Here is a 10,247-nt window from a genome sequence, read left to right on the forward strand (position 1 = left end):
TTTTTTAAAGCTACACTAACTTTGTTAAAAATAGCAATATTTTATTAATGAGAGCGCGCAACAAAAATCCATCTTCCAAACCAAGTATTTACCCAAATACACTTTGATAAACCTATAATAATTATATTATATTCTAAACATTTTGCAGCTTGGACGTATTTCTCGGGAAATTACATACGTCATTATCCCGTGCGTGTTGACGTCATATCCTTAAACAGAGAAAATAAGCTCTGGCTACTGTAGCATGTGTATGATGTGGGAGTAGCATGAAGCTGAAAGTTTGTTGTCTTTAGTCCTTGGCTTGTAAAGGACCTGTTAGTCTTGAAATTATGTTAACCACTTGTTGGTAACAATGAATATATAAATGTGTTACTACCATGGTCTATTTGGCCAGAATATCCTGCAGTTATAAAAACTTTACAACATCTGACCTTATCAGACTAGCAATCATTTTGTTTAATGTTAACAAACATTGCCTAACATTTGTAACATAATTTATTTCAAAACGTCAATGTTTCTAATAAGTCAAAACAACAGCATAAGATATGGCACTTACCTGCTCAGATGACGTGTTTTCGTATATCTATCTTTTCCTTTATTTCGTTATTTATTTGTCCATTTGCTCTGATAAGATGCCATGTGTGCCACATTCATCCACTCAGAGGTGCAGAACCGCTAGAGTGCCAAACGTATTAGTGCATAGTGCAGCTTTAACACCGTTTCAAGTTAAAAATAACAATTAAAACCACGTTTTCAGACACAGCTGCATTCTGTTATATTGTGCAACGTCTAGCTTTTAAGCGCAAGAACGTGTACCATGCACGGCCATTTTACTCTTTGGAAAAAGTTGCTAGTTACTGAAATGCTACACTGTTTAGAAAACAGGAGTGTACAGTGGTTAGGTTAACAGCTTCACTACTTTTAGTGCCATGCTGCATGTGAGATATATCATATTTCCCCTTCAGGATATACTGTTTATCAGGCGCTGATAAGATAAACCTGACTGACAAGCACAATTAAATTTTTTTATTGAGAATGTACCAGCTGTCTTTAAGTATTTCTAAATGCTCATGTATCATCACACTCACCAACATGCTATGTGTTTTAGGAATTGTTAGTCCTGTTGTGGAGCATATTGGCTGGTTCTTAGAAAAAAAAAAACTGTTTTCTGTTGGACATGTAGCGCTTTTAACCCTTTCCTTTACACAAGGGAGCGCCCTGAGTTCGTATTAATCAACATTGATTATATACTCAAGCTTTTCCTTTTATGTTTTGTAACTGTATAGGTTACTCCTTTCATTGGGTCCCTTAAGCATTAAATGGATTACTATACACGAGAATACATTGGGATTAATATCTCTTTCAGCAATTTCATAAGGTAACTAAAGCAACTTAGTTAACTCAAATGAACACACTGAAAACACTCAAGTATAAAAAAAATAACAATTTACTAATATGAAAGTAAAACGAATCAAGTTGCAATTGACTTTACAAATAAAAAATACAAACAAAAAACACACAAATATGTACATACACAATATGAATTCAATAAATTTAACAAATTCACTGATTGCTCAACGGATCAAAACACAGTTTCAAAAATGTACTTAGTTATCTTTCTCACTGTTTTTATTTATGTATGTACCTTTAAATATGAGTCCACAAACTCTCTCAGTTTCACAAAATATGGCGGCAATATTAGTATAAATGCTTCAGTTTAAACGTTGCAGGCCTATTCGTAGCTGGGGTGCGTGGTGGTCAAAAAGTATAAGACCTCTTCACTCAACACAGAGCAATAAACACAGAAAAAAATACCTTTGAGGCTCTATTCAGAAGAGCGTGTTTCACCTCCTGATGTTAGATGTCAGTCACGGCCGTGATCGCGGTGATTCCCTCGTGGCCAGAAGCACTCTGAGCGCTCCCGGTGGCTCAGAGGTCTATGTGTCTGTTAGAAATAAGATATTCTAAACCTCAGTGCCTTTTTCCTCTCCGGGTTTTTATTGAGTCGTGAATCAAATCAATACAAAACATCCAACGTTGGGGAGCGAAATAAAGAATAGAAAAGCTCGCTCTTCAAAAGTCCTGCATTCAAAGATATAGTGCGAAACTAAAAGGGAGGTTTACAGTGTTATCCAATGAGAACACGCATTACATCATACAGATATCACAGATAACGATTCCATATGGTGATGGCTCCTATATTCCTTGAGAGCCTTCGGACCTCTGGCATACACACTATTACAATCTACACACAACACAATGTATACACAGAGGAAGAGAGAGAGAGAGAGAGAGAGAGAGCTCCATGCTAACATGAAACATATGTCTGATAATGTATTCGAATGGAATGCAGCAACTCAGCATTTCTCTCTTGGACAGGGCTGAGATATACCTATTTCTAACAGTGCCCACTTTGATAATGACGTTATATTATAACATAATTATCACATTACATGATTCTCAGTATGTCCATTATTACATAATAATACATGAAACATATTTCAATCAGACATTTCTTTCAAAATCATTAGTAATTGTAACAAACATAGGCCAAATAATAACATAAGTAGAATGCATACAGCAATCGATATAATGGAAGACATTCAGGGTGCTTGAAACCACCCAAACACATTGGAAAATGTCCCCATATTCCCTGACGTTATCAGCTAATTCTTTATTCAACTTATCCATTTCCTTTCATACCTTCATGAATTTACCATCATCATCAATGTGACCCAGGATGTATGTATAGCATTTGTTACCTTTGTTTCTGGGTGTTTACCCGTACCTTCATAACAAAAACATCTTCATTTAATATTACCATAAAACATAAACCATTATACATTATTTCTAGGAATTGGAATTACACTTGTGACTCCTTGCTTTTGTTTTGATACTGAACGGGCATAGGCAAGCACGAACACCTGCCCTATGCAGTGTCAGTAGGAATGTTTTCATGTTGACTGTTCCAGGTTCCTCCTCAGGTCCTCCTAATTCAAAGATTCCGGTTCGGGCACTGGCGCTGCGTGTTCAGCTCCTCCAGTGCTTTCACCGTTCACATTGAATCAGTAAGGCCCTCCTCTGGAGCAAGCTTCACGCGGCTTGCGTGGATCCACTGTGGTTGAAGATCAGTCAGCACCTCCGTTCGGGTCACCGGCAGTACAGTAGTTGGGCCCACTTTGGATCACCTAACTCCGTTGGTTTCAGATTTCAGGTTTACTTCAACAGAACCTGCTGATTCGGAACAAATGAGTAGAACTTTCTGCAGGCAGAGGGAGAGAAATATCATTATTTATGTTGTTTAAATATTTTAATGAGGAAACCCACATAATCCGCGATGATCACCTCCGTGTCACCTGTGGAGAGATTGCCAGCGCGACCTCTGACCCAAGGGGTCGGGAAAGGTCTACCCATAAGAATTTCAAAGGGAGACAGTTTTGTAGTGGCTGACGGAGACATTCTCATTTCCGTCAATATGGCAGGCAATAAATCAACCCAATTTCTGCCCGTATCTAGACACGCTTTATTAAGACGTTCTTTTATCGTTTTGTTCAAACGCTCCACGTTTGACGAAGACTGAGGATGATACGGGATATGAAAATGCCAATTAATACTAAGTTCTTTAGCTAATAACTGTGTTACTTTAGAAGCAAATGGAGTTCCATTGTCGCTTGCTATAACAGTTGGAATACCGAAACGCGGTATAATTTCTTTGGCAAGAACCTTCACTACTGTCTTTGTGTCTTCTTTTCCACACGGAAAAGCCTCAGGCCACTTAGTAAATCGGTCAATAATCACGAGCAAATACTTGTGATTTCCACATGGAGGCATGTGTGTAAAATCGATCTGTAAATATTGTAAAGGAAGTTCAGGATGCGGTAAAGCATCATGGCTGATTGCCTTGTGCCTGTTTGTTTGCGCACACACCAGGCAAGCATCCAATATCAACAAAGTATTTCTTCGAACGTTCGCAATGCAGTATGATTGATTCAAATCATACTCTCACTTTCTCTTTTGACACATGTGATACACCATGATAATGTCTACACAGCATTACAACAGTAGATGCTGGTAGCGCGATTCTACCTTGTTTATCTTTTAAGATACCAACTTGATCTGGTTTTACTTCATTGGCTGCCCAATGAGTCAAATCATGTTGAGTAGGATTCGCTTGTAAGATTTTAACATCTAAATCATTAATCAACGATGAATTCATCATCGGCACTTCATTGTTTTGTTCATTTACATGCGGACTACGTATTGCTTCTTTTGCTGCCCATTTCGCTACTTCGTCCGCAAATCTGTTACCTTTGGCCTCGTCAGATTCACCTGTTTTGTTACCAGCTACTTTAATTACAGCAAGCTTCGATGGTTGCTGTGCTGCACTTATTAGCTCGGCCACAATGTTATGATGCGAAATTGGTTTTCCTTCAGAGGTTTTGAAATTTCTTTCCTCCCACAATTTAGCAAAATCATGGACTACGCCATACGCATTTTTGGAGTCAGTATATATATTGATACACTGACCTTTTGCCAATTGACGAGCTCTTGTTAAAGCAATCAGTTCTGCGACTTGTGCTGATTTATGTGGCAGTGAATACGCTTCAATTACTTTATTAGGCAATTCAACAATAGCATAACCACACAAATATGTATTGTCGTTTGGCTTAAAGCAGGATCCATCAATATACCAATGGATTCCCTCCTCCAGGACAGACGTGGAAACGTCTGGCCTGCAAGCAGTCGAAATTTGGATCCTGTTCAGGCAGTCGTGGTCGTCGCTCTCAAATTCACCTTGTGTCAGCAACCTATGCAGATGTACAGTAGGGCCATGAATAACAGAAGTTACTTTCAACGTTACATTAGCAGTAACTAACAATATAGCCTCATAGCCAGAACGGCGTTGGGCAGTCATGTGTTGAGTCGAAATATTATGCATAATGGCTCCTACCTGATGAAAAACATGTACAATAAGAGGATGTGACAAAACCACCTTTTCAGCATCCTGTATCATGATTGCTGTAGCAGCGACTGCACGCAAACAAGCCGGAAGTCCCTTAGCGACCGAATCAAGGGTCTTAGATAAATTAGCTATTGGACGAAAAGTGCCCCCATGCTCTTGGGCCAGGATTGCTGCGGCTGTGCCCCCACTTTCGTACACGTATAGATGAAAGTCTTGTGTGTAACAGGGTAGGCCAAGGGCAGGCGGCCTTAAAGAGTGATGCTTGCAAATGTTTGAATGCTTGATTCATCTCACTTGTCCATGTAATATCGTCTTTGTCACCCAGCGTAACTTCTCGCAGGATTTTGTCATACATGGAGCAATTAGGCACCCACAGGCGGCAGTAATTGACCAGTCCCAGGAAGCTTTGCATTTGCTTCTGCGTGGATGGATACTTAAATGTAGCGATGGCTTTGATCCTGTCCACAGACAGACGAACTTGGCCTTGTGACAGTTCATGTCCAAGCCAGGACTTTGCAAACAATTTCTTTTTTGTGGCAGCAGCACACATGTGACCAGCAGGCAGGTGTCTGGAGGAAGTTTGACATCTTTCAGTGTGTCGTGCACTACAGCGGAGAAAACAGCCGGAGAATCTCTGAACCCTTGAGGGAGACGTGTCCAACTATATTGACAATTCTGAAAACAAAATGCAAACAGTGGCTGAGTATCAGGATGAACAGGAATACTGAAAAATGCAGAGCTTAAATCAATAACATAATAAAATGTATGTTCTGAAGGAATATAATTAATTATAGCCTGAACTTCTGGTACAATAGGAGCAAGTGGTTTGATCAAATCATTAATTTTTCTTAGGTCTTGCGTTAAACGCCAAGTACCATTAGCTTTCTTAATTGGATTGATTGGTGTATTATAAGGTGAATGAGTTCGCACCAGAATGCCTTGTTCCAAAAATCGAGTAACGAGAGGTTTAAGCCCCTCCTCTTTTTCCTTTGAAAGCGGGTGTTTATGAAACACAGGCCTAGTATTTAACAAAATCGCCCTGTAGGGCTGGATATCTATTAACCCTACGTCATCCTTGTGTTCTGCCCACAATTGAGGGTTGACTCCCGAAATTTCTGGTATCAGCACAGTTGCAGACGAATCTTCCACAAGAGTACTTCCGGTGTCGGTTGTAATAGAAAAAACTGAAGGGAACAGAAGTGTCAAAGAGTTAGCATCAAAATTCAATTTCATACCAAGTTTATGCATCAAGTCCCTACCTAACAGGCAGAATGGTGAATTCGGTATAATTGCAAATGAATGCATTTTAAACAATGTCGGTACATCCTTAGAGGTAATTGGTAAGGTGGGCGTCAATTCACATTTCACAGGAACATTATTAATCCCTACAGAATTAATTTTCTTTCCCGTGACGGAGCCTGAGTACACATCGGAAGATAACGAGGACACCGAAGCGCCGCTATCAATTAAAACATGTAGGTTTATGGTCAACATTTAGTTCAAGGAATGGCAAAACATTTGATTTATTTGGATATTGCATCGAAAGTTTTGAAAATTCAGATTCTTTGCTCTCGCACCGTCAGGCGCGATTCCATTCAGTTGGATATCTCCTTGAATTTTTTTACACTCTGTCTGTAGCTAGGAGAAAACGAAGGTGGGGGTTTTTTGTCATAGACATTTGAGCGTGTACACATCTGGTTTGTATTAAACTGTTGCATAGTTCTTTGTCTGCAAAATTTTGCAACATGTCCAGAACGACCACAACAGTAACATTTAACAGACTTTTTGTGTGAACGTAGGGACATTTTTTGAGCCGCATTATCAAACTGTAACAGTATCAGAGTTTTTTCTTTTGAGGAAGCAAAGGCTTCAGCAGAGGAAAACTCACATAAACGCTTATCAAGGTCATCAACTGACATCGTTAAAAAAGTATTCGTGGTGATAGCTATAACATCAGCAAAAGGCAATGGATGAACCTTAAATCCTTCTGAAGTTTCCACGAATGGAATTGCAGTTGCAGCCTTCAAATCATGATGCAGTTCATTTTTTACGGGCGCACACGCTAAAGGAGCCTGAAAATATTCATAACTCGGAGGGAGAGCGGGGGGAGAGAAAGTTTCGTCTTTCTCCTCAGGCTGTGAGACTGACTGAGTGACACTCACCACTCTGTCCGACTGTGCTCTGAGATCAGCCCGCGGAGTAGAAAATTTACGATCTTTTTTATTTTTTTTTTAGCAGCTTTATCTATGTCAGGTCCGCGATCCCAGTGCTTTTCCATCATTGCCCAAGTTTTATAGGATTGTGTCATATAATCAAAGTCCCATTCTGGATTACCCCAATTTCCTAAAATCATGTCTTTCGCTGCAGTCATGTCTGTATCTTTAAACGATCCTTCGCGCGGAAATGGATCTAATTGTATTTTACCCTCTGACCAGCCAGATAAATTTGATAGATAAGGTTCCGTAAAAAAGGCTTGATTATTTCTATCCATAAAATCTTTCGGAGATTCATTAAATAAAGGTGGATTTATTTTATTTCCCATTTCGGAGACCACAAAAATATACACCTGTAAACAAAAATAAACAAAATTCAAATAATCAAATAGAAAAACAAAGAAGAAAAATGCTGCAGTGTCATTTGTTAGTAAAGCATTTTAGTCAAAGGAAGCAAAGAACGAAGAGGAATAGAAAAGGAGGGGAAAAAAAAGGAAAAAAAAATAATAAACTGTGCACTGATTCACTTCACAAAGCCCCAAAAAACGACGGAGATTTTTTATGAAATATCTCGCAACAATCCTTCTTATAAAAGTAAGGATCTCACACAACGAAGGAAATTAATCACGTTTCCTTACGTTCTTCTCGAAGTTTATCAAAAACTTACGAGGAAATCACATAACAAAAAAAGAGGGAATTCATGTCATGCCTTTATCGCTCTTCCCGCATTATTTAAACACGAGGAATACCACAATACGGCACTATCATCACATTATAATCATATACTTTAAAATTATGTCTCAACAAACAGTAAGAATTAACTCTTCATTTGCAGGAGAATTAGAATTCTTACCGTTTGGAGATTCCCGATGACGAGCCCCCAATTGTTAGAAATAAGATATTCTAAACCTCAGTGCCTTTTTCCTCTCCGGGTTTTTATTGAGTCGTGAATCAAATCAATACAAAACATCCAACGTTGGGGAGCGAAATAAAGAATAGAAAAGCTCGCTCTTCTAAAGTCCTGCATTCAAAGATATAGTGCGAAACTAAAAGGGAGGTTTACAGTGTTATCCAATGAGAACACGCATTACATCATACAGATATCACAGATAACGATTCCATATGGTGATGGCTCCTATATTCCTTGAGAGCCTTCGGACCTCTGGCATACACACTATTACAATCTACACACAACACAATGTATACACAGAGGAAGAGAGAGAGAGAGAGAGAGAGAGAGAGAGAGCTCCATGCTAACATGAAACATATGTCTGATAATGTATTCGGAATGGAATGCAGCAACTCAGCATTTCTCTCTTGGACAGGGCTGAGATATACCTATTTCTAACAGTGTCATTCTCTTCAGTAACAACCACAAATCTTCGTATTGACGACTCGTTAGATGAACACACAGTCCAACTGAGCAAGCTAGACCCTGTTCAGTAGGATGTAGGATCAGTTTCAGTTCTCGATTTGACAACACACTAACTACAGATACAATTGTAACACACTACAGCATTTTCACGCTAAATATGCGAAACATTTCAACACCAGATGATCGCACGCTCTTCTCCCTCTTACTCTCCGTCTCTTCCTCTAATGTCTTCCCCTTTCCCCTTGACCCAGAGCACTGATCGGACATCAACACAGCAAGTGAACACGATTGGCTTAACCATAGAAATGTTCAAATACAAAAATAATAAATACACCATCAACTTAATAACAAACACGGTGCTAATTCACAGCAATATTCATTATAACAAGTACATAAAATAAAATACAAATAAAAATATCTATTGAATTATTACACTGGGTTACAGACATAATGACAACACAGAGGCACAGTGACAGGAGAAATTCATGGTGGGATACAGAGACATAAACCCCCACGAGATCCAGAGAACAGACTGAGATATGTCAAGTTCTTGAGGTAATTGTCTTTGAGAGGCCACTGCATTGAATGCAAGATACACTGAGGCCCTGTACCAAATGGCACCCTGCATCCTAGCTGTCCTCCTCTGAGTCCAGACTTTGGTGGCATATGCCAGTGCAGACCAATGGGGTCAACAAGGCCATGAGGTTGCATCAGTTACAAAAGCATGTAGGACCGTATTTAAGACTCCATTCAGATGATGCAGTTTTATACATTATACAAAAATGGCAATGTTCTTAAACATGCAAATGTACAAATTATTATTAGAAAGAAATCATGACCTTGATAGGGTAAAGGAGCACATATTAATCAAACTCTTGAATATTTATTTGAAATAATTCCAAAAACAAACTGACAATTAAACATTACAAGATTTAATCATGAACATCTCATATAACAACAACAAAACCCCATATTTTTAAACCATTTTAAAAAGGGCTTTAACCATTTAAATGTATAGAAAGGAGAACATACATCTCATACACCGCTGTAAAAACCATTATATTTATATACACAGCCACTCTTCTTCAGGGATATACTGTAAATCGCCGGTGGACTGAACAGTACTATTTAAGTAAATATATATATGTGGCAGCGGGGGCGTGGTCAAGCGCCCGTCCGGGAGAGAAAAGCGGTAAGGGCGCTCACACCTGAGCTAAATGATAACTAACACCTGTGTCTAATTTCAGTAACGTGAGGAGAGCGGCATAAAAGGGCAGGAGCGACGGAGCATGAGGAGAGAGAACCAAGGAAGACTGTCTGATGTGTGATAAAAAAACTTAAGAATTAAAAACTTACCCCTTAAGTTGACGTTTGTTTCCGTCCCGTCCTTGAACTATTTCACAGTGGTGCCGAAACCCGGGACTATTTTTTTTTTTTTGGTTACGTAATGGAACCAAGTCGCCCCATAGAGTCCTCCCAGCTGGCGGAAATCCTCCAGTCCCTCGCTAATCTCCATCAGGGCCACCAACAAACCCTGCTTGAGCTCCGGCAGGATCAAGATCGGTGGTTCTTCGAGGTCATGCGGGCTCAGGCAGAGGACCGACTCGCTATCCGGAGCCTCCTCAGCCAGGAGGCTGCGTCAGCCCCAGCCGCGACCCCGGACACCCACGCTACGCTGCCCCCGCCCATGTTACAG

Source organism: Xyrauchen texanus, chromosome 6 (genome assembly GCF_025860055.1).
Source record: "Xyrauchen texanus isolate HMW12.3.18 chromosome 6, RBS_HiC_50CHRs, whole genome shotgun sequence".
NCBI lineage: Eukaryota > Metazoa > Chordata > Actinopteri > Cypriniformes > Catostomidae > Xyrauchen > Xyrauchen texanus.